The sequence below is a fragment of the Pinus tabuliformis genome, chromosome 4_1 (assembly GCF_031772625.1).
Source record: "Pinus tabuliformis cultivar Carrire ecotype Pingquan chromosome 4_1, CPIR1, whole genome shotgun sequence".
In the NCBI taxonomy this organism is placed as follows: domain Eukaryota; kingdom Viridiplantae; phylum Streptophyta; class Pinopsida; order Pinales; family Pinaceae; genus Pinus; species Pinus tabuliformis.
The window spans coordinates 394310022-394335300 of NC_142303.1; positions in this window are offsets into that span (position 1 = coordinate 394310022).

Below are 25279 nucleotides of genomic sequence, written 5' to 3' on the forward strand. Positions count from 1 at the left end.
TCGGATTCTTGGCTAACAAAATTCTGCTGAAGAGGAGTTTTTACTTGCTGCTAAACTGCTGACTCTTGTGTCCTTGTTTCACGCTGCTTAATTCTGTATTGTGGCTGCTGCGGACCTCGGAAATTAGGATTGCGAATCTGCAGCTCCGGCTTGTCGAGAGTGACCTTTTCGAGCATCCTCTCTACCTTGCGAAGAAGCTGATCTGATGTAGAGGCTTCTTCTTTGATTGTTACTCGCTTTTCAGCTTTCATCCTTGCTCTTTTATCATTCAAATTCGCTTCAACACTGACAGTGATTTTCTGCATATCCTCCAAGGTAGGTGGATCTCTATCTCGCAATGAATAAGCCATCTCCGGATCAAAGCCATCTGGGAATTTGAGAAGAGCTGATTTTCTAGATGGTCTTAAATCATCCGGAATAGCATTATAAACTGTGTTAAATCTGATAATATAATCTTGGACAGACTCACCATGATTACGTTTGAGATTGTTGTACTCGGCATTGATCTGAAGTGGATCCTTTCTGATTTCCCATCGGTCTAGAAACTGTCTCTGAAGTTCATCCAATGTGGGTATGCTCCTAGCTATCAAACCTCTGAACCATTTTCTTACTTCTCCTCAGAATGTTTACACAAACAAACGCATAGTTACATCTTCTTCATCTATCTCATAAAAATCAAAAAAGGTTGCCATTTTGTCTATATGCCGCTGAGCGGAAACACTTTGAGGAGTGCCATCAAACATGGGAATTTTACTCTGATAATCAGCTGGCATGTCATGCAGATTTTGAGGAAGAGCAAGAGGTGCAAACCGGGCAGCCATTGCTTTGGGTAGATTTGGTCTAGGAGTAGTAGGTGGAGTAGGAGTAGCTGTAGTATAAGGAGTATGGGGAGGTGTATGCGGAGGAGAAGCGATATGAGATGAAGAAGGAGAACCGACTGTAGATTCGGGATATGTGATTATAGGAGAAACAGAGATAAAAGGAGGTTCGGTCTGTTCGTGAGCCGTGATAGTGGATCCAATATGGGCGGATACAGTTTCTAGAAAATCAGCAAGATTAGTAGCTTGGATATTTGTCTGAAGAGTTCTTAGGATGAAATTTTCAACCAATTTATTGTGTCTCTCAATTTCAAGGGCAGCTGCAAAATCAGGATTGAGAACTAGGGAATCAAGTGCACTTTCAGATTTGGTTTTGAACAGGGACAACTCAAAGCTCTCGTCAAAATCAATGTCTTCAAAATACTTAAAAACAGCTGGACACGAATGGGATTTAAATATATGACTAGAATCTGAAGCCAGCTTGTTATTCTCAAAATATCAAGGAACAAATAACCAATCAGCCTGTGAAAACTCTCAACTTATCATCAAAAGTTTCAGAGTTTACAAATGTACTGGGGTAAAATGCAAATGAAGTGCTATGTTCACAAGCTCACGGAGATCGACTGAAGCAGCGTTTATCTACTTGCGCTTATGCAAAGCAAAAGCGTTTCGAAGGCTACCTGGCATATCTTCAGACTCCGTCTAAGACTTATGAAATAAACACATCAGCCAGCAAACAATTTGTTCTCCCCAGTATGGTCGCCAATATGTTAGCGCTCGAATTTTACCTCAGGCTGAGGAAGGCGAAACTCAAGGCAACATCAAACCAAGCTCAGCCTCGTAGCTAGCCCTACGAGGACAGGAGAGGGCTCTCTCCGGGTCTATCTCGGCAAAAAGTCTTCAGAGGGGCTGAGATGACCTATAAGGAATACTGATTTTAGGCTAGTAAATTGATGGGGAAAGTTTGATTTCAAATTTTAGGGTTTTGTTGGACAATAGGGCAAGGCAATTTTGGGTGCGGGGATGAGACACAGTTTTTGCAGAGGTCTTTTTGGGGCAAGGTAGGCAATTGTCCTGATGCTTTTAAAGGAATTGAATGGATAGGTATGACTGGTGAGGAGCTAAGGAGAGCAAGAAACTTTCAGGAGTTCTCCTTAAATAGATGAAAACATAGATATTAAGCAAACTTAAAGGCAGAGCATAGAAAACCATGAATTCTACCTTAACACTTCATTTGCTTAATTTGCAAAAGAGAATAGTAGGAAAATGATACACATAACAAACTTACAAGTACATGAGAGTAACACACCATCAACACAAATAACCACAGGAATCCCAAATAGTGCTGCAAAACCCTGGTCTTTCCTTTGCCAAAATTGCAGAGATACAAAGTGTAATACAGTCTAAGCTTATCCCTCAAGAGTCCAACCATGAAAATGACTAAGAAGATACATAATATAGGCAAGCTAACACATTTCCTTGCCTCTAGGGGTCGAGCTCATCATCCTAGGAGCTGTTTCAACCAATTCTAAACTGAGCACTACAATCTAGGCAATCAAAACAACTTGCCTCTATAAGCTAGGAAACCAATTCATTCATTAATTTTTTGCCATTTTATGAATGAATCTTCTAGAATAGGTAAAAAAGTGTCATGTCAACATGAAAATACATTAATTACATCAAAGAGGGTGAAAAATCCCATGAAAAGTCAAAACTGGTCAAATAGCTGCGTTGTCCTGTGCTGTAGATGAAAAACTGGAAAATTTCCCTGATGCGTAGCGCGCCAAATCTCTACGCGTAGTGCGCCTTTCAGCCCACTTTTGGGGCACTTCCCGGCATCCAAATGAGGCTCAGGTGGGCTTGTTGGAAAGGTCTGGATGTCTACTTTCCAACCCAAGTAAAATTTCTCAATTTGGTGCCCATTTGCCCCTCCAAAAATGAATTCTCCCAAGACTGCTTCCTGTGTGTCCAAAAAGGGGCAGAAGGTCATTTTTTGCATGTTTTTTGACCTTTTGGGAGCCCAAAACTTGATGAAATGTCTTGGAAATGGCTGAGCAGGTGTATTTTATCATGAAAAATCAAAAAATGCAAACCTTTCTTGAATTGGGTCTCCCCATCTTTAGGGTAGCGTGCGGCGCGCTACGCGTTGAGGGCAAAAACCTGTTTTCAATACAAAAATTTCAAAATTGACCAAAACTTCTCCAAATTTTTTGAGATTTGAGTTGGGGGTGTATCATCAAGTACCATGCTCCTTCAAGGAGGCTTCGGCCAAAATTTGGAGTGGATCGGGCCTTTTTCGCCGTTTTAATGCCTTGCTCAATCGCCTCTTAAGGATCTTCATTTTCGCTTTGCAAACATGCATGCGGGCCCAGTAATGATTCTTCATATGGCGGAGCATATCTTTGTCTCTGTTTGCCTTGGCTAACAATTTCTCTAAATGAGTGTTCACCCGGATGAGAATAGACCCTTGCTCAATAGGTGTCAAATCACCAGGTCTCTTGCAGGCCAAGTTTCGGTCTTCTCAGATTCGCCGCAACTCATCAAGAGTGTGTTCATCTTCTAGCTGCTTGTTACGCTGCTCCAAGTAGTTGATTGTCCAATTGGCTGTTTCCAATTTCTGTTGCAACAAGCAATTTTCAGCCTTCTGTTGCTGAATGATCTGCTTTAGCTCCGAGCTAGGAGAGCTGATGTCAAGGTCGATAATATCTATGTCCGGATCTCTTGATGGTCCCTCATCAAACATGGGTTGCTTGCCTCTCTCCTGTACCTGTACCTGTGCTGCTGTCGAAAGCGAGGCCCCTTCCACACGAAGTGGAGATAACACTCGCTGTGCTGATGAAGAAGGTGAGACCCCTTCCACCTGATGTGGAGATAATACTCGCCGTGCAGATGCAAATAAGGCCCTGTGGCCTCTCTGATATGTAATACATGATGGAGTGCTGACATGCTCGGGCTCTGGAGTGTCAAAATGATGTGAAAGCCCTCCCTCATCATGGACAATCTTAGGAGGTGGCTGTGGCACCGTGAAAAAGTCGCGAGAAATGAAATCCTCCCAAGAAATACCCTGCTGTGCCAACTGATGCATCACTATGATTTTAATCAGTCAATAATGATAAATACTCTTGTGCTGCTATGCTGGGCTCTTCCTTTGTACCAAAGGCACCATCCTTTCTATATTGCGACACATGAAAAAAGGAATGTTCATCATTCGTACCCTTGTGAAATGCATCAACAAACGAATATGGTACGAATAGAGACGTGAAAATCTGCCCTCACAAGTGAAATAGCGAATAATGAGTCTCATCAACGGTGCATACTCATCCCTTAGGAATCTGAAAGGAAAAACAACAGTTAAGTGTCTCATATACTCGGGTTTGATATATGGCTCACAGTGAAATCTGTCTAACTGCTGGCGCTTATTCCATTCCTCCCCTACATTTGGTATCCCAGTGGCTTGAGCAACAATCTCGGGTGATAGGGTGAAGTCCACTCCTGCAAGGTTCACATGACCATTCTGCAAATGTAGGACAAACAAGCGAGCTAGTTCTCTGTGATGTTGAATTTGTGAGATCCGCTCACAATATCCAAAACATGATTGGTACTGAAAACAGTTCATTGCAAGTGGACAAGCTTGCAAATGAGCCAAAGAAGTGGGCTCCTCCCTGACATGCCAACCACCTTTACCACCCTTGTGATGCCTCCTTGGCACTTCTATGTCTGGTGTTGAATCACTGTCATAACTCTGCTCATAATCTGATTCGGTTTCTGACATAGTTTTGAAGACAGGATGGCTGAAATGTATATGCTGACTGTGCACACAATTGATTGCTGTTTGACTTTTTCAAATGCTGTTACCAAGGGGACATAAATACAAGGGAATTGTTAGGGAAAGGGAAACATGAGGGAATTAGGGGCAATGAAAATAAACAAGGAATTTATGGAAGGGAAAGGGCATAGGAAATTATGATATTGTAGGGTTTTGGGGTGAAGTAGGTTTTGGGATTAAGTAGGGTTTGGGATTTTGTGGAGGGATATTATAGAATTTTATGGGAAATTTGAAGGGAAATGCTGGTGAATATGGGGGGAAAAAGAAGGATCAAAATGGGAAAACCTTGGGCAGCATATCACTTTAAAACCCTAGCACAAACTAGGTCTTTAAATTTCACACAGCAATTTAGGGTTTTTACTTCTAATTTTCATGGCATCTTTATCATATTTCTTTCACATTCATCTTGGAAAACTGAAACTAGCCATGGAAAAGAAGCTTACTTGTATTTTTCTTGAGGTAAGAGAGAATTTGAGAGCTTGCTGGCAAGTCACTGGGCGAAAAACCCAACGCGTAGCACCCCTCTGGTGCGTAGCGCCTGAACAAAATTACACTAAGAAAATCGCGCTGATGCGTAGCGCGCCCTGGGTGCATAGCGCGCCTCTGCTGATGCGTATCGCGCCCTGGGTGCGTAGCGCGCCTCTGCTGATGCGTAGCACGCCTCTAGAACTGCCCGATTTGCTCAAGAATTTGTGAAATCGCCTTTGCAAGGATCCACTTTACTTGTAAGAGATGAATGAGTTGTTAATGAAGAGGAATATGCTTATATAGGCTCCTTTTTAATTTTTACTTGACCAAAACCCACTTTGTAATGTTTGAGTGTTGACACTTTTTTGAATTAATAGGCTCTGACTTCTGGTTTCACTTTTTAAAATAAATTGGTTGAAATAATGATTTCTTCTGATGATTTTTGCAGGGATAGCTCTGAATGCTTTGGCAAAGGAAACCAAGGCTGCGCTTCAACATTTGGAGAACTTGAAATTTTGACAATTTTTTACAAAAACGAGATGGTGACTTGTGTTTTTCAAAAACAAAGTTTTGAAAACAAAGTCCAAATTTAGCTGTACAATGATGAGAATTATTGAAATGATGCTCTATGAAGGACATCCCTCTGGCCTGCTGGTCCTTTATGACTTCTCAAGACAAAATTGACTCAACCCTAGACCCAAGACCTCGAAATTTAAAACAAGATGATGAATGACCCTTGAAGACTTTATTTACTTAAACAAACCTGAACCAGCAGTGCCAAATACGAGGGGAATAAATGACACAAAACTACTCCACCAGAGTTATGGCATGCCTAACGGAATGCAACTGATCACACTGATGGGACACCTAACCATGAAATGCAAAGAGCTTTGATCTCTGGTGAAGGGCTAGTAGACCGACTCTAACAGGTTGCTGAGGTTGCACCTTCTTCGTCTGCATCTTAGCTATTAGTATATGGCATTCCTCTATCACGTGGTCAAACTGAGTACAATACTAGCATGATAGTCATGTCTGGCTTGTGTACTCTTGCGCGTAGTGTCCCGGCACTCTGCAACTATAGAAAATAACTTGTCCTTGACCTCTACCAGGTCCTCCTCCTCCTCGGCCTCGTCCGTGACCCTGATATTCCTCCACGCGCTCCCCTAGAGCGTTGATCTAGAGGCCAATTTGTTGTTTTCATTTGATACACAGGTGTTATTTCCATCATCAATTCATAGCTACGGCAGTTACACTCATCGTGGCCTACTGATTTACAGAAATTGCAGAATAACTATTGCGATGTCTGCACAAATTTTTGCAGCAAGTGGAAATTGTCTGTTACATGTTTTCCTGCTACTTGACAGATAACGCACCACAATGTGGGCCCTATACTTGGTCCTGCTTGAGCTTCCTGCCTTAGAGGCATGGACCCTCCTCTTGGCATATAATTCGCAAAAATAGTGCAATGATATTTATCATGCCCCTGGTTCTTACACTTGAGGGACCAAACTTCTTTGTGCACTTTCGGCTGAGCTGCTTTTTCCTTCTTCCAGCTCTAAAACTCCAACCAGAGGTTCTGCAACTCCGCATGAATCTGTTGAACTCCCAATGTTGCATCCTGGATAGGTGCCTCATGTAATCTCATTGCGATCTCCAGCGCTTCCGCCTACGTTCCTATCTTTTGTTGTGACAGAGAAATCCTTAAGTGAGGTAGGAGTGCGACTATAAACCAATCACGTTGCTGACTGTCTGTGAGATTCATATTATCTTTGTGAATTCCACACTTAAGTATCTGATCCAGCTCAAAGGGTGTTTCATCGATCCTCATCACGATTTCCTTGAACCCCACTATCGAATGTGTTTCAGACTTAGACCTACCAAATTCCTTGTTTAGAGTAGTCTAAGTGTTCGCTAACGATGCCACGGGGTTATCAGTGCAGTACTTAATGTACCATGTCAATGCGTAATCTTTTAAAGAAGTGACCAACTGTGCTTTCTTCATATGATCATCTGTAATATTCTGTGTTGTCCATACGAATTTCGCAACGAACCAAAACTAGTTTGGGTCCTCATTTCCCAAGCACTTGAAAACGGGAAACTTCATTGTATTCAACATATTGAATGGTGGTGGAGGTGGTGGTGGTGTGGGTGAAGGTGTATGTTGTGGAGGTGAAGGTGGAGGTGGTGTGGAAGGGTGAGGTATTCGCAGAAGCCCTTGCCTTATCAACTAGACAACGCTCTGCGGTGAAGCCTATGCAACTACCTCATCATCACTCAGAGGAGGCATAATCAGTGGGCTATATTCAGGGCGTGTTCTCCTTCTATCCCTGAAGAACTTTCCACTTTGCGTAGCTCCAAACATCAAGGTAATGGCATAACCTTCTTTTCACAGAAGAGAATTTTAATGCAAGTATTCAAAGATCTTAAATACTTACCTCGTGGTCCTTTGAAGAAGTGATGCTTTGCTTCACTGTAGCCGACTGAGGTATCGACCGTGAATTCTGTCACAAATCCTCTTATGACTCAATCAAGCCAGTGATCGAAGACGCATGCGATCTTATCTTTAGAAGCTTCCAATCTCTGCAATAGCTCCGGGGTCCACACTATTGGACCGTCAAGCCTCCACCTTCCTTAGCCATCTGCCAATTTAGCGATCCACTCATATAGTTTGATCGGAAAGGTGCAGAAGAAGATCTCGTGTATCTTTGTGTACAAGTATCTGTCCAACCACTGTTCTTTCATTAGGAACGGATTTTTATTTTCTTGCGTCACGAATTCGTGGATCTTTCTATCCAACCACTTCTCAATTTATTTCTTTGTTGGATTCCAGTGATACGACATCACACATCTCTTTATGTAGATCCCGGTCCCGGAAATGGAACCATTTGTTGGCTTAGTGTGTCTTGACCCAAGTTCAGAGTTAGTTTTTCCAAACAAATCCCTACACTACCAGCCCTTTCAGCATCAATCTGTAGAGCACAGACTAAAGTCTCAACCGAAGCAGTATGGGGGGATGCTAGAACCAAGTTTCTGCACCCAGAGATGGGTGTGATGTCATTTGTGTCCTAAATCTGCCATCACGTAAATCGATAAGCCCTTAGGGCTTATCGATATAACTACCCTTAATAAGCTTCTATACCCACGCGAATGTTTACGATTGTGTTTTGCAGACCTTGAATATGTGAATCAGCTACTTACGCACATCAAATATTACTCTTAACCCAGTAATTACGTAGATTGGCTTAAGTGTTTAATAAATTCCACATACAATAAGATAATCTTCGCGTAAGTAGTTAATAGTAATTGTGTTCATGTAATAATATCAATCATGTAAATTCGCGCATTAATACACCATTATTTCATAAACCCATTATAACATAAGGCACATTCATATAAACAAAAGTAAAGAGATAAACACAAGTATTTCTGCAACAATCTTCTTTATTAATACTCAGTTCAATCTTATAGACTCAATACTTTCGTGCTCACTCAGTTGTAGGGGTCCGCACACTCAGCTACAAACTCTACTCTAGGCCTCTGCACACAAACCTGCAGAGCCTTCCTCCTACTCTAAGACTTCTACGCTCTTCCTTATATTGACCCGTTACATTCGTCTTCATCATTGTTACTTCCCTTAGATCTCCACGGACCATGGGTAGATCTTCAAAATCCGACTCAACTTACATAAAAGAAGTATAAAACCATTTATGACACTTTAACTATATACGTGATCCATGACCACAACTTGCAGAGACTTTACATTTTATACAACAAAACTTGGGCTTTTGCCCCAAAATTGACCCCAGGGGACCCCATTCCAAAACAACATGATTTAGTTTTCTAGTGTAAATCACATTAAGACATAGCATGGAAAGGTCATGATATGTTGATGAAATTCATATAAAATTTTGGATCCTTACCCAGATTGAACACATACATTTTTTAGTGATCCAAGTCACAAGAGGAGAAGTTTTCTACAAGTGTAATGACTCAATGCATACTCCAAGACTCAACTAAACAAGCCAAATTATGTGCTCATAGAGTGACATAATACCTATGCACAGGGGACAATAAATATCATCACATAAACAGGTGAAATAGCTTTTGCACTGATGAGGTACATCAATTAGTTCTTGCGTTGCTTGTTACATGTGGGTTTTGCATTGACAACTTGTATATTAATGTTGAAATGAACAAAGTATAGGGCCTATGACTCAATGGTGTGACTAGCATTATGTATTGGAATGAATTTTTTCAATAAACATAATTGGGTGCTTCTATATTGTAGTTGTGCTAAGGTAATTATTGCAAACAATTAGTATGCCAATGTTCATATTTTTCTAGTGAATAGGGTTGCAAATATTTAGATTGTGTATTGTTAAGTTGTTGATGTAATTGTGATGCATTATGAACTAAGATTCTCATGGATCGTGTATATGTTGATTGGGTGAAAATCTTACATATGACCTAAGGCCTATTTTTTTGACTTTCAAAGCCACAAACAATATCCCACTCTATAGAATCTAAGATTATTGTGTTGACTATTATTGATTCTTGTAGAGCCGAGTTAAAGAAAAGTCGCATACTATTCTCTATAATCTAAAGTTTGGTTAAGGGTTTTTGGCTTGAAGTGTTTGAACAACTATCCTTATCTTTGAAAACATTACTTATGATACCATCACCAAATGATGTGGCCCATATTCTATTCATGTATATGATCCCTTCATGTCATCTGTTAGGCACTTGTTGACAAAGAAAAATTCAAACTAGTGGCACGAATTTTTTAGGCATATACTCATGATATTCAGTACACAAGGGTAGTTTTGTTGGTTGAATAGGGATTGTACATCCATGGTATACATCAGAAATGAAGATGAAAGGGGTCATTGATCATTGACATGCATCTCCAATTTTCATTGGCATTATTCTTCTTATATGTCATCATAAAGTGTTTGTGTGGCTAAATTTACATGAAGTTATATGGTTGAGTAAAAATGGACCAGCTAGGGTTTGGTGCTCTATTAAGAATATATTGAGCTATGCATTACTACGGTTTGAAAAATGAATGATTTGGTTGAAAAGATTTATGAGATAGAGAAAGGTTTAGTATTTAGCTGGTGCTTCTAGAGGGCTGACAGAGCTAGGAATTGATGTAATGTTGAACCAATGTGGTTGAATGTTTGATAATAGGTTGATGTATCTTGGGTAGAGGCTAAACGAGTCTTTGTAAACCTGAGGTTTGCTATTGAAATAGAATGAATTCATGAACAAGGGTTATACAAGTATGTTCTACCATTAGGGTTTGCATTGGTTTCACAATAAAAATATTTTCTTCCTGACTTGATCTTATCTTAGAGGGCGGTGGCAGAGATTAGAGATTGTTGTTTATGTTTGTATGTAGGGCCTGAGCTACTATATTCACATATAGTGCTAAAAATGTGTTTTTGTAGGAGTAACATGCCATATCTATTTGTTTGTGATTATGAATAACTGAGAGTTGATGATAGAGAATTATGGGTGAGATATTGGAATAAGTTTGGGTTATGAGGAAGGTGTGCATATCAAATGACGTAAGGATTACATGACCGCCAATATATAGATGTAGAGACATTGAGTAGATTTTGAACATAAGCAAATTTGAATGTAGAGCATGGTTTGTATTTGCATAGAATTTTGTGTTTTGTATTGTTGCCAAACAAAGGTGGATCTAGTCTGAAAATTGTGAAACATGGTATGCTTATTGAATAGGGTGGTAGGATGGTGCATGGCAGGAGTTGGAGCCTCCTTCAGGTTGAAGCCTGAGAAAATTATATGATGGAAAGGTGGTGTTAGGATAAGTCAGAGCTTGCACAGGGCGTTGGAGCATCCTTCTTGTTGGATATGGTAAACCAGGGCATTAGAGGATCCTTCCTGTTGGAGTTGGTAAACTAGTGCATTGGAGCATCCCTCTAGTTGGAGCTGGTAAACTAGGGTGTTGGAGAGCCCTTTAGGTTGGAGCCTATAAACCAGGTGGTTAGATCCTCCTTTAGTTGATGTTGAAAATCTTGGAAGTTAGAGCTTCCTAATTGATGTAAATTTTGAAGACTGTAGAAATATATTAAGAAGTGATCAATGGATTTTCTCCTAGAAAGGCTTCCACCTAAATTTTTTTGGTGTACTGTCTTGATGTTGTGCATTATTGAATGGTGTTTTTATCTAATCATTTGATGTGATTCTAACTTATATTTTAATATAATTATAATGATAATCAATTTTATTTGAAGTTAAAATTAGCTGATAGAAGTGAAATACTGATCCACCCCCTTCTGAGTATTTCCAATGATTGGTATTAGGGTAGGTTCCTTCAGTTTCAGCTTAACAACTAGAAGAGAATATTACAATAGTCTCCAAACATCCAAATCTGAAGAGAATCAAGTTGGTATACCAGCTCCTAAGTTTGATGAAACCAAATATGGGAATCTAGAATGAAAGTTCATTTGTGTTGAAGTCTGAAATTGTTTCCTTTTTTACTACCTTTTTCCATATTCTTCACCTTTTTGTCACCATTTTTGTAGCAGTCTCAACATACTCAAGGTCAAATCAACTTATAGAAAGGTATTTATCATCCATGTTTAGAATCTATGTTTCTTTATGAATTATAACGAAAAAATTCCTACAATAACATAATTGTGAACATTCCGCAACCATATCCATGATTAGATAGGTTGCCATGCATTAATAAAGGAATGAAGGGTATCTGAAGATGAAAAATGTTCACTATATGGACGACCACCTATTGGCATGAATTGGTAGTCTAAAAATATTAGGTTTCTAAGAGTCAAACTCAAAGTCAAACTCTGAGTATGACAGTGCAATGGTTAAGCAAAGGAAACATGAGATCAAAATGACATTAGGCGAGCATGCAAAAGACTTGTTAAATCATGAGGATATGATTTGAGAAGATTTCCTCATGATTTTCTCTTTCAGTAGAAAATCACGAGGAGATAAGGTTTTAGTTTAAATCTATTTCCTAGATGGCAGAATAGTTTCATTTTGTATCGACATAAAACTCTTGAAGTTGTTTAATGAAAACTTGTATAAAATCTATCAGGAGAGACCCAAAAGACAGTTCAATTATTAAGTTTATTGTGGTTCATTTCCAGAATTTGTGATACTCCGTTTTGAGTTAATACAATCCTCTGTTTTCAATGTGTGATTAAGAAATCATTTGATCGATAACAGAGTTACGCTCACGGGAGGGTCCTCTGTTGAGTTGTAAGGTTATTTAGTTTTGTTTATGTTTCCATTTTCTCATAGCGTGATAGTATTAAGAAGTTTATTTTCTATTTGAGTAGTTTAATTACAGTTATGATTTGATCGTTTGTTATTTCAATCTCAGAGCCCTCATAAAAGAAAAATACAAAAAATATTTGATTTTGTTTACATCCATTTTCTTTTCAATAGTTAAGTTTCATTACTCAATTAATTTCATAGATTGGAAACGAAATGTATTTTAGAGTTAATCATCGACATCAGTAATCATTTAGAGTTACATGTTCTCATTTGATTTTTATTCATAACAATAGTTTCCTTCTGCAATTGTAATTAGTTTTTTTTCTTTTTTCTTTTTGCAATTAGGAATTAAGTTTTTCTTATGCAATTACCTTTAATGCAATTAATGTAGAAGTTCCTTTCTGCAAAATAGTGTTGTAGTGCTTTCAATTCTGCAAGTATCATTAGAATTCCCTGCAAGGATCATCACACTGTTGTACATTCTGTCTCAATGAGGTTACTATTAATTTTGAAATTTTGACGGCTTATCCCATAGGAATCAGTTTAATAATACATATGTGTTCTCAAGTCACTTTTCTCAGTCCAAATATGGTGTTCATCTGATTTGGTTATGTGTTTTTGTATTGGATTTGTCTCTATTTTTGTCTTAGGATTTGTTGTTAAACCTAATTTTCTTGGATTTGAAGTTTGATATTCTGTATCTTCTCTTAGCCTTCTAGACCTATGAGTTACTATCATATGAAACCTAGTTTTATTTCAGATCTAATCTTGTACTCTCATTTTGAGTTTGATCTATTGATTTTCCAGCTTTAAAGTTTCCTTGAAGTAGATTTGTGCTTGGTTTTGGGGCTTTTGTCCTCAAGACCTGGATATTATTGTTTAGATTTGTTTTTTTTCTCTATTTATAGTCTAGATCTAGTTCTAGATCTACTTTTGGTTTGTTCCTTTGGTTTGATATGATCATTTTGCTCACTATTGAGTGTTTTTCCCAATTTTTGTGCTTGCTCTTGCTTGCATTTGGTGGTGCTTTAGTTTCTCATTAGTTGTGGTTGTGCAAATATTGACTCTAAATATTTGTTTGGGTGACTTTGATCTATTCTTTGTATTAGAATCAAAATTTCTTGTGTGTTAGCACTTCTTTCTAGTTTCTCCTTGAATTAGGATTTTTGGTTTTTGACCTGTGTGGATTATTATCTCTCTTATACATTGAGCTACAACCCTTAATTGATTTGCATTATCTATTTTATCTCTATCAACTTTATTTTGATTTCTTATGAGTGATCTTGTTTAAAAAATCCCAAGTTTAGAGCTTTTGAGTGTCTTATGTTCTTGCTTGGTGGTGTTTTTTCTCTCTTTTTGAGTGATTTGTTTGGGTTGTTTTCTTGGGTATGATTTATTGTAAGCTTAGATAATTTCATGTGATTGTTTATTGGGATTGTTCAAAGTTGTATTTTCACTTTAAAAAGGAAAAGACTCTTTACCCTCTTCTAGTTAGTTTTCATAGAATTGGAAAGAAAAAAGATTATGCTTTTCCATATAGTTGCATTAGGATGCTTCCAAGAAGAGTGTATTCAAACCATCAGAGTTTCACACAATTACCCTATTGAGTAAATAAAAACCTCTTAAAATTAACTCTACAATAAAATTTATTTGACTCACCTTTTTCTTCACTGGTAGCATACCAAGATTAGCCTAGGCTTAGGGTCTTGGAATAGGAATGTGAGGTTAACTACTCTAAGACCACAAAGAAAACCTAGCATATTACATTAGGGAGGGAAAATCCACTTTCAATGATACAGTTTGGGAATCCCTTCTAACAAAAGGACCAATCGCGAGGTCACACTTAAGGCTAGCAGAGTTACAACACCCGCTTCATTGGACATGGTGGTGCATATTGTGGGGTTTGCGCATATAATAAACAATGTTATTAGTGTCTTTTATTGTATAACTTGGAGATAACTTGGGAGGAGTACACATTGATTTGAGGAATCTCTCATGGGGGTTTTAGACTTTGTTTTCATGCCCTTGTGTGTGAATGTATCAACCAAATACCCCCCTATGACATGTTGTTGTTGTTGGTAGCCTTAGTGGCCTTGCTCGAGAAGATTTTACACTGGTGATGGGGAGGTGGTTGTCCTCTCTATATCTAGGGAATTTTCATGCAGACTCACTCAATCCTCCACAAGGGTACCCCACAGATAATTAGGGTACTTAGATAGATTTTAATAGGGTCATTAAGGATGTACCTGTTATAATTATCCCAACCACATAGTCATTGTCAACTTGTGCCCTAATCAAGCAGGCTCTGATAGTGGGAAGATCCCTTCTCTATCTCTTTGCTTTGTGTGTGCTTACCTTTTATGTTTTTTTAGAGAGTGTTGTTTAGTCTAAGTCATAGTTTAGCCATAAAGGTGTCTTAATTGTCTTAATTTGATAATAAACATATATTCCCTGTGGCCTTACAAAGCAACTGGTGTTCTCATATATTGTTAAGAATTTCTCTTGAAGAGGAGGGTCCACCACTGCATAGATTTAGGTTAATTCTAGTAACGAAAAACATAGACCATATTTAGGTTGGGGGGATAAATTTGGTCCTAGGGAGGAAGATTGTTTTACTATTGAGGTAATTGAAAAAATTACTTTGCCACATTATAACCCACCTTTGACTGACCCTCATGGACCAGTTATAGTGTAGTTTAATTATGATGGTAGTGAACCTTTTTACGTGCATGTTCCTTATATGCATAGTGAAATTACGTCTTCTTTTATGGAGGAGACAAGTCCCACTTCGCCTTATGCATTAACAATCTCTGCGACCATGTCATCTTTACCACCACTTAATGTGGCAGGATACATACCTCCTTCTACAACTCTCTTATCTTCTTGGGGAATTCCACCAGTTATGTTTGTGACCCCATCGCATTTTCCACCTTTTTTTGTGTCTATGCCTTCTTATAGATTTATGTTTGGAGTGGGGGAAAACTCTAGTCAATCCACAAGAACTGAGATATTTACTCCTAGCTCATCTCAACCTATGATTCCTACCTTTAGCACGAGCATTTTTACTTCTGGGAAAATGATGGGGGATTTTCCATTTCTTCTAGTCAAGTTGGGGTAAACTTTATATTTGGCAGTATTTATCAATATTGGTCTAGTTCTTTGTTTGGAGGGATGCCCTACTCTGGAGGTTCCTTTTCCTTTGGGGTGATAGTATACCTGGGGGACTGTCCCCATTAGTACCATTGTTCCAATGAGTTCTCATGCTTACAATAGTGCTTTTGCACATGGGGTCCCTTTCTCTAGTGCTAAGTGAGGCCCCAGCTTATATGAGTCTTGTGTTCTTTAGGGGAAATTATCGTAAGGGGCATAATCCTTACATCTCGTCTGTTAGGCCAGGATATCAGTATACTGGGATGAGCTATAACCTTTTTCCACATCCTTCTACCTTTAACTATGATGTGGGGGGGGGGGGGGGGGGGGGGGGTCTTGTTGGGTCACCAAATTATCACATTTTTCACCATTCTAAACACCCAATTTTAGTCATTTTACAACATTTATTTGCCCGTCCACTACCCATCTTGTTGTGTTTATTTGCGAATGTGCCAAATTAAGTTTAGAATGTTAAAGTAGTTATTCATATTTATTTTCCTTTATTATTAATGAATTAGAAAGGATTATTGTTGGTTTTGTTTATAATGGTTCCCATGTAGTGATAGTAACAACCTCTTAGGTTAACATACTTATGCAACTCCAAGGTAGATTCAAGAACATGGATTTTGTCCCTAGGAATATTGACATGGATTTATGTTATCCAACTCATACCCATGTCAACTCTATTAGGCTCTAGCTCATGATCTACAAGTCAGACAACTAACACATAGACATGATCAGGTGACTAACTTCATACATGATTTTTAGGAAAATGAAGATGAATCTAGAAAATACGCAACATGGGTTTTTCTCATAATGATCCCTAATTAAGTGACACATAAGCGGTTTCTCCATAAATATCGTAGATTGAGATATACTTACAACTCTTTGAGAGGGTCCCTTCTTGTTACAGTTGTTGACAGACTGTGTCCCAAAAAAAGTAATCATTTAGCAACTGATATAGCTTTAGCCTGTTCTCAATTGATTCTTTAACAAATAAATCTATTGTAATTAAATATTGAGTTTTTTGCTAACTAAGACATCCCAAAATGAAAAGATTCAATATTTTGTAATCTATCCATAACTATGATAACCGAGATTTGGGGGATTTGTTCCAATTCGTTCCCTTATCTCTTTGTATAAAATGCATGGGTAGAGAATAGGTTGGGAGTTAATAATTAAATGCATAAGTTAGCTTAGGAAGGGGGAGGTATAATCATGCTTGGACTGTGCATCTTGTAAATTCATTTTCAGATCTAATGAAATCTCTACAAGTTCTTGGTTGATCTCTAAATTTCTAGTTTATGAGCCATGAATCACTAACCCCTACTAGGGAGGAAGGGTCCTCCTCCTTAGCAGTGATTGGTTGGTGTGTTATTAGAGGTAGATAGTTGTTTCATATTAATTTATTAGTAGGCTATGTTAATTAATTTCCTATGCTAATTTAAATTAGCATTGTTATAGAGTCTTGCTGATACGTTGTTGCTATTGTTGGTTAATTTAGCTTGCAGAATATTTGATGTAGATTTTTCATGTGATAACATAGTTATTGGATTGATCATTAATAACTGTGTGCTATAGTTAAACTGTTGCTATAGATTTATAATTTTCTGCTCAAATAGAGTGTTAGATGGTTTCTTTTACAACTGATACAATGTGCTACTTAGTTGATGAAGGGTTGATTCTAATTGGGTGTGATTGAATGTTTTGTGCAATTGATTGAAGAAGTGATATTCCTTTTCCTTGCAAGAGTGGTTTGATGAATGATTGTTATTTTATCTATGCAAGAGTGGCTTTCATTTCCAGCATGGTGTGTAGTGAGTTATTTTTATGCAAGTGAGGGTATGACAATGAGATTGATTTTCATTCCTGCAAGTGTGAAGAGAGAAAACTTTGATTTGATTATGTGTTAAGATCTTGCAGAAGACAACTTAACATCAAGAATTAGCCAATTCCAGTTATCAATTGCTTCCTGCATATATTTTTCACAATAACCTTGAAATAAAAAGATCTATCCAGATTGATAATTTATGTTTGAGTGAATTGACGTGTTCTATTAAGACAATTCATTTGCCCAACATTTGGGCATCATTTCTAGGGAGGTGATTAAGGGTGCAAGACCATAATTGGCATTGTTTCTTTTTATAGATGAATTGTTCATGAGTGTGTTAGATGTGTCCCTGGCTTTGAGTTGATAAGGAAGTAAGATGCGAGGCAAGAAATTGTGCATCGCTTCGATAGACTGAAGCAGGATTGAACTCATAAAGAGTTAAGACACATAGGTTGAATTTCATACACTTACGTTTTGTTTTAGTAAGTTTTATTTACAGTAGGAAAATTTATTTTTCACACTAATGTATTAATCTATGTGTTGAGAGAATATAAAATCTAGTTGAAGAATCTTGCTGAGAAATGAAGAAATGGTGCTTCAAGGAATCTCTTAATGATGAGTATGAGAGGATCATTAGATCCTTCTATTGAGATACAAAAATTATCTAATGAAGAAGCCACAAGAGAGGAAATCAATATTTTGTTCAAATTTTTTAAAATTGATATCATTAGCTCTTTGTCTTCACAATTGGATGTTTTGTAGGAAAAACAGAAATAGGATAAAGTTGAAAAAGCACTGCTGATATTCTTTTCCAACTGTAGGAAGAATAACTCCCTCTAAGAGTGTCGACTTAACAGTGTGAAGGTATGTGGTATTTGTGAATAGGATCACTCAACAAAGCATTTCCCATGGCTGCCAAAAATAAAAGCAATGTTCAAGGAATTAGGTGATGAGACAGAGAAGCCATGGCAAGCTCGACTGCTAGGTATAGTTCAAAACTCATCATCATCTTTTAATATTTGGACTAACATGTATCATCCTCAGTAGGTTCCTAAGAAACTTTAGAGTCCTACATTTCCATGGAAAACTCCTAGTCCTTCTCCAATTCAATACCCCACACTATCATTGAAATGACCCTCTCTCATGAGTCAAATATCCCTGTGGCCCTAAGGATGGAATGGAGCCTCCTTTCTAGAGAAATTCTCTAAGCAAACTCAACTTCCTATTGTTTGAGGGGAAAAATTCCCTAAGGTAAGGGTTGACAACCTCAACAGATCGAAGGTAGACTATCAACAAGAAGTATACATTCAAGCAAGAAAAATATGAAAAATACTAAAGTTGGGTTTGTGAAAAATACATGGAGGTCATACATTTAATGTCGATCTCATAGGGTCCAAACCCTTTGGTTCTTCCAAAGTGACTAGACTTGTAACACAATTCAAAGAAGCATTTATATAGCAAGTAGTTCAAAGAGTGTGCATAATAAACATGTTAGATCATCAATCATCAACACATAAATCATGATATATTAGACATGAATTATAAAAAACATGAGATCACAACATTTTGAGAACAAGACAAAGCTTCTTTATTGATATAAGAAAATAGTAGTGGAAGAATACAACTTGATATCACCACGACACCAACGAAACCTTCCTTTGGATCTGTCCAGCCCAAGCCTCAAAGATCACCTCTCAACATGTGTAAAAGGATGTCATATAATGGAATATGAACATCTCTTCAAGGAAACAAGGGTTTCCTATGACTAGGAGTGAAGGAGGAACAAGGAAAACTAGACTTGATTTAGGGACAAAGGGACTATAATGTTGATATCCTATCTCCTTCTATATTTTAGGCCTTCCCATGAGGTGTATAAATACCACTAGAAGTTAGTTGATTCAGTTTGGCCACAGGCTCCTGTAGGTGGGATTTCGGTGAAACCCGTAAACCCGCTCGAGAAATAGGAAATATTTTTATTTTTTTCATATTTTAAATTCTGTATGCGGGTTCTCTATCATGGTACCCGCGTGGGTACACATTTTTGTAAGGGAAAAGTCATGTATGGAATTTGAAGATTTGTTTTTTAATAAGTGATCAAGTCTGAATGGGAAAGGGCTGCCCAAGGCCATATAAGAGCATCATAACTACATGAGTGTTGAATGATGCAATAACAGATGCCTCATAATATGAGGCCAGAAGGTGTACATGGTGGTAGAAATGTATTAAGTGCAAAGAGAGATCGTTTGAGAACCTGAGAGGAGATCACCAGATTCCAACCTGCTGAATACATGTAGAAGGAATAAGAAAGAAGGCTCATTTTTGAGGTGGGCATACCCATGCTCAGAGATAGTAAAGCATGCTTGCTGATAAATTATAAAGCCCATCCATCATGTATACATAAGTGTACAAAGAAGACTGGAGAATACATAGTGGATCGTCTGATCATAGCTGTAAAGGAACACAACAGAGCTATGTCTCATTATCAGAGATATAAGAACTGATCAATGATTCTAGAAGAATATTTGAAAAGTGATGTTGCATAATTGATCCTCATAATAGTACCATGTCATATAGGTGGAATAGTGGTACTGCATAAAACTCGGGTGTCAACATATAGAATGTTGCTGAAATGAGCTACAACATATAACGGTGGCTGGTAGCACTGGTAGAAAAATGAAGGGACTAATAAGAAAATAAAGATGCTGACACAACCCAAGGTCTTCATCGACCGCAGATGGTACATTTCTACACTATGGGAATAAATGAGTTGAAATCGACCATGTGAAAAATCGTTTAATTATCGGTCATTGATGTATACCATTAACAAACGTGAGACAACTCACTGATAATGATGATGAGAGTCAAGGTACACCAATACAATATAACAAGTGTGAATAAATGTGTTTAAATTGAACACTTGAGAGAATCTATCTATCATGAGACATTGATGTATTCTCACTGTCGCTAGAGAAGGAGTTTGCCACTAATGATTGAAAACCCTAAGGTACTGAGAAAAGGACTCTAGATATTATTCCCAGAGTAATGATTTGGAGTCAATGGGAAAAGATTTGTTGGAAGGAAGGAATTAAGGCATCCCACATCAACCAACATGAGCATAACCTGTAGGTCGATAATTTGAAAGAAGTCAGGCGAAGAGATATGAAGTAACCATTCCGACGTATGTTTCTGGCATACAAAAACTATGGCTTGCGCATGAAAGAAACCCTTTGAAGTAACCAATAATGAAAGCTGACATAGAGGCGAGGAATCCACCAATACGGGAAAATGGAAACCAAGGTACTGCATGAATCCCATTGTGTGACAATGTAAGCTGATGTTGAACACAAAGGAAACCACTCAATCAAAGACCCATGATACTGATCGATGTTGATCACAAGGTCACATATCAATGATTTAAATAGGGCTAGGGTGCGGCTCGAGGCCTACTCTCAGAGCAATTTATTGGATTCGATAAGAGAAGACCCGTTAGAAAGAATTCCATGGAGACCTTCTTAACTAGCATGAGCAAAGGACCAAATAACTGATGTGATACTGAAGATGAATTTGACTGTTCAGGTATGGCCGACTGAAAATGAGTCAAGAGACACTGCATAATGGTTGACATAGGTTGACTTCCCTTGAAAAAAACCTTACTCATATGTTACTATATGGAAGCATAAAATAACTTTGTATAAGTTTTCAATGTAGGAGGCATCAACAAACTCTCCATGTGATTGGAAGAGATAACCAACTGGAGGAGGACTGACCATGGAAAATTTTAGGGGTGAATGTTCGCCCTTTGGCGAAATTAAGGGGTTTTAAATTTTTAGTGGGCGAATATTTTGTATCATAGTACATTTTTACAAATCACTTCAAATAGCCCACCTTATTTTAAGGGAGAGGGTAAGAAAGGTAAATTTAGCCCTTGAAATTAGGAGTTACAACTTTCCATTCACCCTAATTATCAAGAATAGGTTTTATTTAAGTGAATCCTATGGGCCAAATACCATATTTATAAAAGAGGTATGGTAAATTAATAAAATATAAATAAATGAGAGGTATGGTAAATAAATAAAACATTTTTATATTTACTCCATAAGTCACCTTATATACATGCAAGGGTGTAAACAAATAAAAATATAATAAAGTGGAGGTATGGTAAATAAATAAAACGTCTTTTTATACTTACTCAAAAGGTATGGTAAATAAATAAAAATATAAATAAACTAGACGTATGGTAAATAGATAAAACCTCTTTTTATATTTAGTCCATAACCCTCGTTCTATTTATGAAGGCTCAAAAAACAGGTTTTATTTAAGTGAATCCTATCGGCCACATACCATATTTGTAAAAGAGGTATGGTAAATTAATAAAAATATAAATAAATGAGAGGTATGGTAAACAAATAAAACATTTTTTTATATTTACTCCATACGTCACCTTATATTTACGAACACTCAAAAAATGCGTTATATTTAGGTGAAACCTATGGGCAAAATACTATGGGACAAATACCACGGGCTAGATTATTATTAATACCATGCAAAAAAACATTATTAACCCTAATATTAGTATTAATAAAAATAAAAATGGCACATGCTATTGACCCATGGTATTCACCAAAATGGCACATGGTATTGACCCATGGTATTCACCTGGAATGTAGCCTATTTAAATGGGGGAATTAAACCAGCATAGATCCATCTTTACTCTGGATCTATTAAACATTTTAGCTTGGTTAAAATAAAAAATAAAATAAAAATCAACTATTAATTTTATTAATTTTTATAAATTACTAATAGTAATTTTTAAGCTCGAGGTTTATGATAACCCATGGTATTGACCCATGGTAATACCATGGTATTCATGTGAGCATAGACTATTTAAAGGGGAAATTCTATCATCTTAGATCCATCTTAATTCTGGGTCTACCAAGTGCTCAGAGGGATAAATAGATTTCATCCCCCTAAGAGTGGTAGATGTGGAGTTAAGAGGGATATAGGTTGGTTTTTATGATAATGAAGATATTAAATAGACTTAGGAAATTATATTGTAAAAACATCTTAAGGTGAATGGTTAAAGCATAAACATTGGACAAGTATATTTGTATACTTCTGTTTTAAACCATCCTTCTATAACTTTCCAACATAGGCTGGAGTAAACAGATTGTAATTTGGGTAAGTATTGGTAGGGTGGTTACGAGGTCCCTAGAAGTGATGAATTTGAATTTTTCTTGGTTTTGTATATAGTATTAGGTTTTTTCTCATGCTTTCTGTGAATGACACGGGTGAATTTTATCCCACACCCACTAGGTTATTGATATGTAATTTCGGTAATTTTGATTTCAAAAGATATTTTAAAGAAATTCAATGATTTCATTTGTGTATTCAATAAACACAATATTCTAATGGAATTTTGCATTTGTGGTTTACCTATATAGATTCCATGGAGAAGTATTAGTGGTGTGACATCAATTGTCCTCAAGCAGAGGCTTTAGTTTTACTCTTTTCTCGAAGCAAATACTTTCTTCCAACATTTTTGATTTACATGAAAAATTTGAAAGTCCTAATAGTATTCAATTATGGGTTCAAGAGAGACATAGTATTCAATTATGGGTTAAGGAGATCCACACTGAATGATCTATCGGCCTTGTTTTCACTTAGTTTAAGACTATTCACTTGGAGAGGCTACATGTGCCCCCACTTCAAGAGCATAGTAAAGTCATGTAGAACTTAGAGAAGCTATCTTTAAGCTTTTAGCGAAGATTGGAAAAATGTCTGGGTTCAATAACACCCAGTCGAACATTAAGCTTCCAATAATGCTAGATTTTAACCTGGAGCACTTTTGTGATTTGGAGGAGATGCCCCCTCATATTTGTGACACATCTTCAGTTGTGAATTGGACTATTACTAACTGTCATTTCCTTTGAAAGTTACCTGATGACTTGGGGAACCTCAACTCTTTAAGAATGTTAAGGAAGGAAAGAAAGTATATTATGCTAAGTTCTCTTATGCTTTTCAAGTTTTTCTTGGATATCTACAACGTTTCAGGTAGGAAAGTACAATCTATTAATGAAAATTTGTCTTGATAGAAAGGCCCAATTTCAAATTCTAATGCTTTCAAAAAACATTGTATAACTATAATGTCTCTAAAAGGAAAGCATATTTTTTCAATTTAAGTATCATGATCCCATATTCCAACTTATTTTTCAGTAACCCATTAGGCTTTGTAGCTTTGAATAAATCCATGTCTTTTGATAAGATCCTCTTCCAAATTAGAATGCAGTTTCCTTTTGGCAATAACCACATACAATGTCTTGATTTTGTTATTGAGAAAATAGAGGTTGTGAAACAAGCTTGTGCCATACAAGGACTTGATTCATTGATTATGTATCAATTATGGCTCTTGATGTAACAATGTCTTGATTTTGTTGCTTGAAAATAGAGGTTATGCTTTACTATTTCACAGAATTTCTTACAATCTTTCCATAAGTATTGATTTGTAATCTCAGTCACTGAGGGATGATAGTAATGACAAAGGTAATATTCCATGGCTTGAAGTTCCCCTCTTACTAAATATTTAAATATATCACCACAATTTAACTGTTAGTTAAAGGAATTGTATTTGATTTCTAAACAATTCATTGCTTGATTTATAAATTTTGATTTTTTCCCTTTTTTATTTTTTTCTCAGATTTGGTATGAGATATCTTCCAAGATTTGGGTTCCCTAGTTTCCCCACCATAGCTACGAGGTTCAGATGCTATCATTAAATATTCTCGGAACGTTACAACTTTTCCAGTAAGTGTGCTTTGAAACATTGTTGTTGCTTTTCCATGGTGTTAATGCAAATAAGCACTGCAACTAGTGCCATTATTTAGATTAAGTGCCGAAATCTAGGTGGTCTTGTAATGATGGAGTGATTGTTTTCTAGCTACTAAGGCCATATGCATTTTTATCTCTTATGTTGTCCTGAGATATTCAAATTCAGAATAAGAATTGAGGTCTCGTTTCCACTGTAGATTGTAGTCAGTTTCTTGAACATAATATATAGTAGATTATCTTTTACTAATCAACTGTGGATGTGATCCCTCACAGGAAAGGAAATTCAAAGTGACTTTGATTTCACATTGATTTGTCAAAACATCCACACAGGAAAGGAGATTCAAAGTGACACTGATTTGTCAAAATGGAGGCAAGAGAAAAGGAAACTTTATATTCAACAGTGCTCTTAATTTCATATGTACATGCACAGACATATTAGTAGAAAATATTGAAGGGTTGCCTAAGTAATATTTTCCATTCCACTACATTCTTTACAACTTGTAAATAAATAACTCGGAACAATTCATTACACTACTTGTTATTCTTTATTAATCAGTGGTTAAGATTTTGATATTGAACTGGCTAAGATTTTGCTTCCTTTTGTGAAATTGTGTGTTCTATAATGCTTCTTTTCCATTCACTATGTATAGCATATAAAGTGTGTCTAATGGAGTAGGAAGATTGGAAAGTCTTGTGATCCTTGAACTATGTTACAAGGCAGAAACCCAACAGGGCAGGGTAGGTGCATCCCCACAAAGGGGTCACAAATACCAAAGTTGGTATTGGCTAGTGCCTTGAGCTAGAAAATTTCCTTTACCCTTGTACTAACAGTGAATCTGGAGAGGATTCTAATATTATCTTTATAAGATTTATATCAGTTAAGATTGATGAATAAAATTCATGAGACATGAGCTAGGATGTCCTTGCAAGGTGGTTGTTGATTATTGGAAGCTATGATGGCCATTATGTCAGGCTAGGTGGTCGCACTCCCTTGATCGTGAGCACGATTGTGATCAAGATGGAAGACTTCATAGTCTAGATTGATTGTTTAGCAGTGATATTTAGTGGGCTCATTCACAAAAGCTTCTA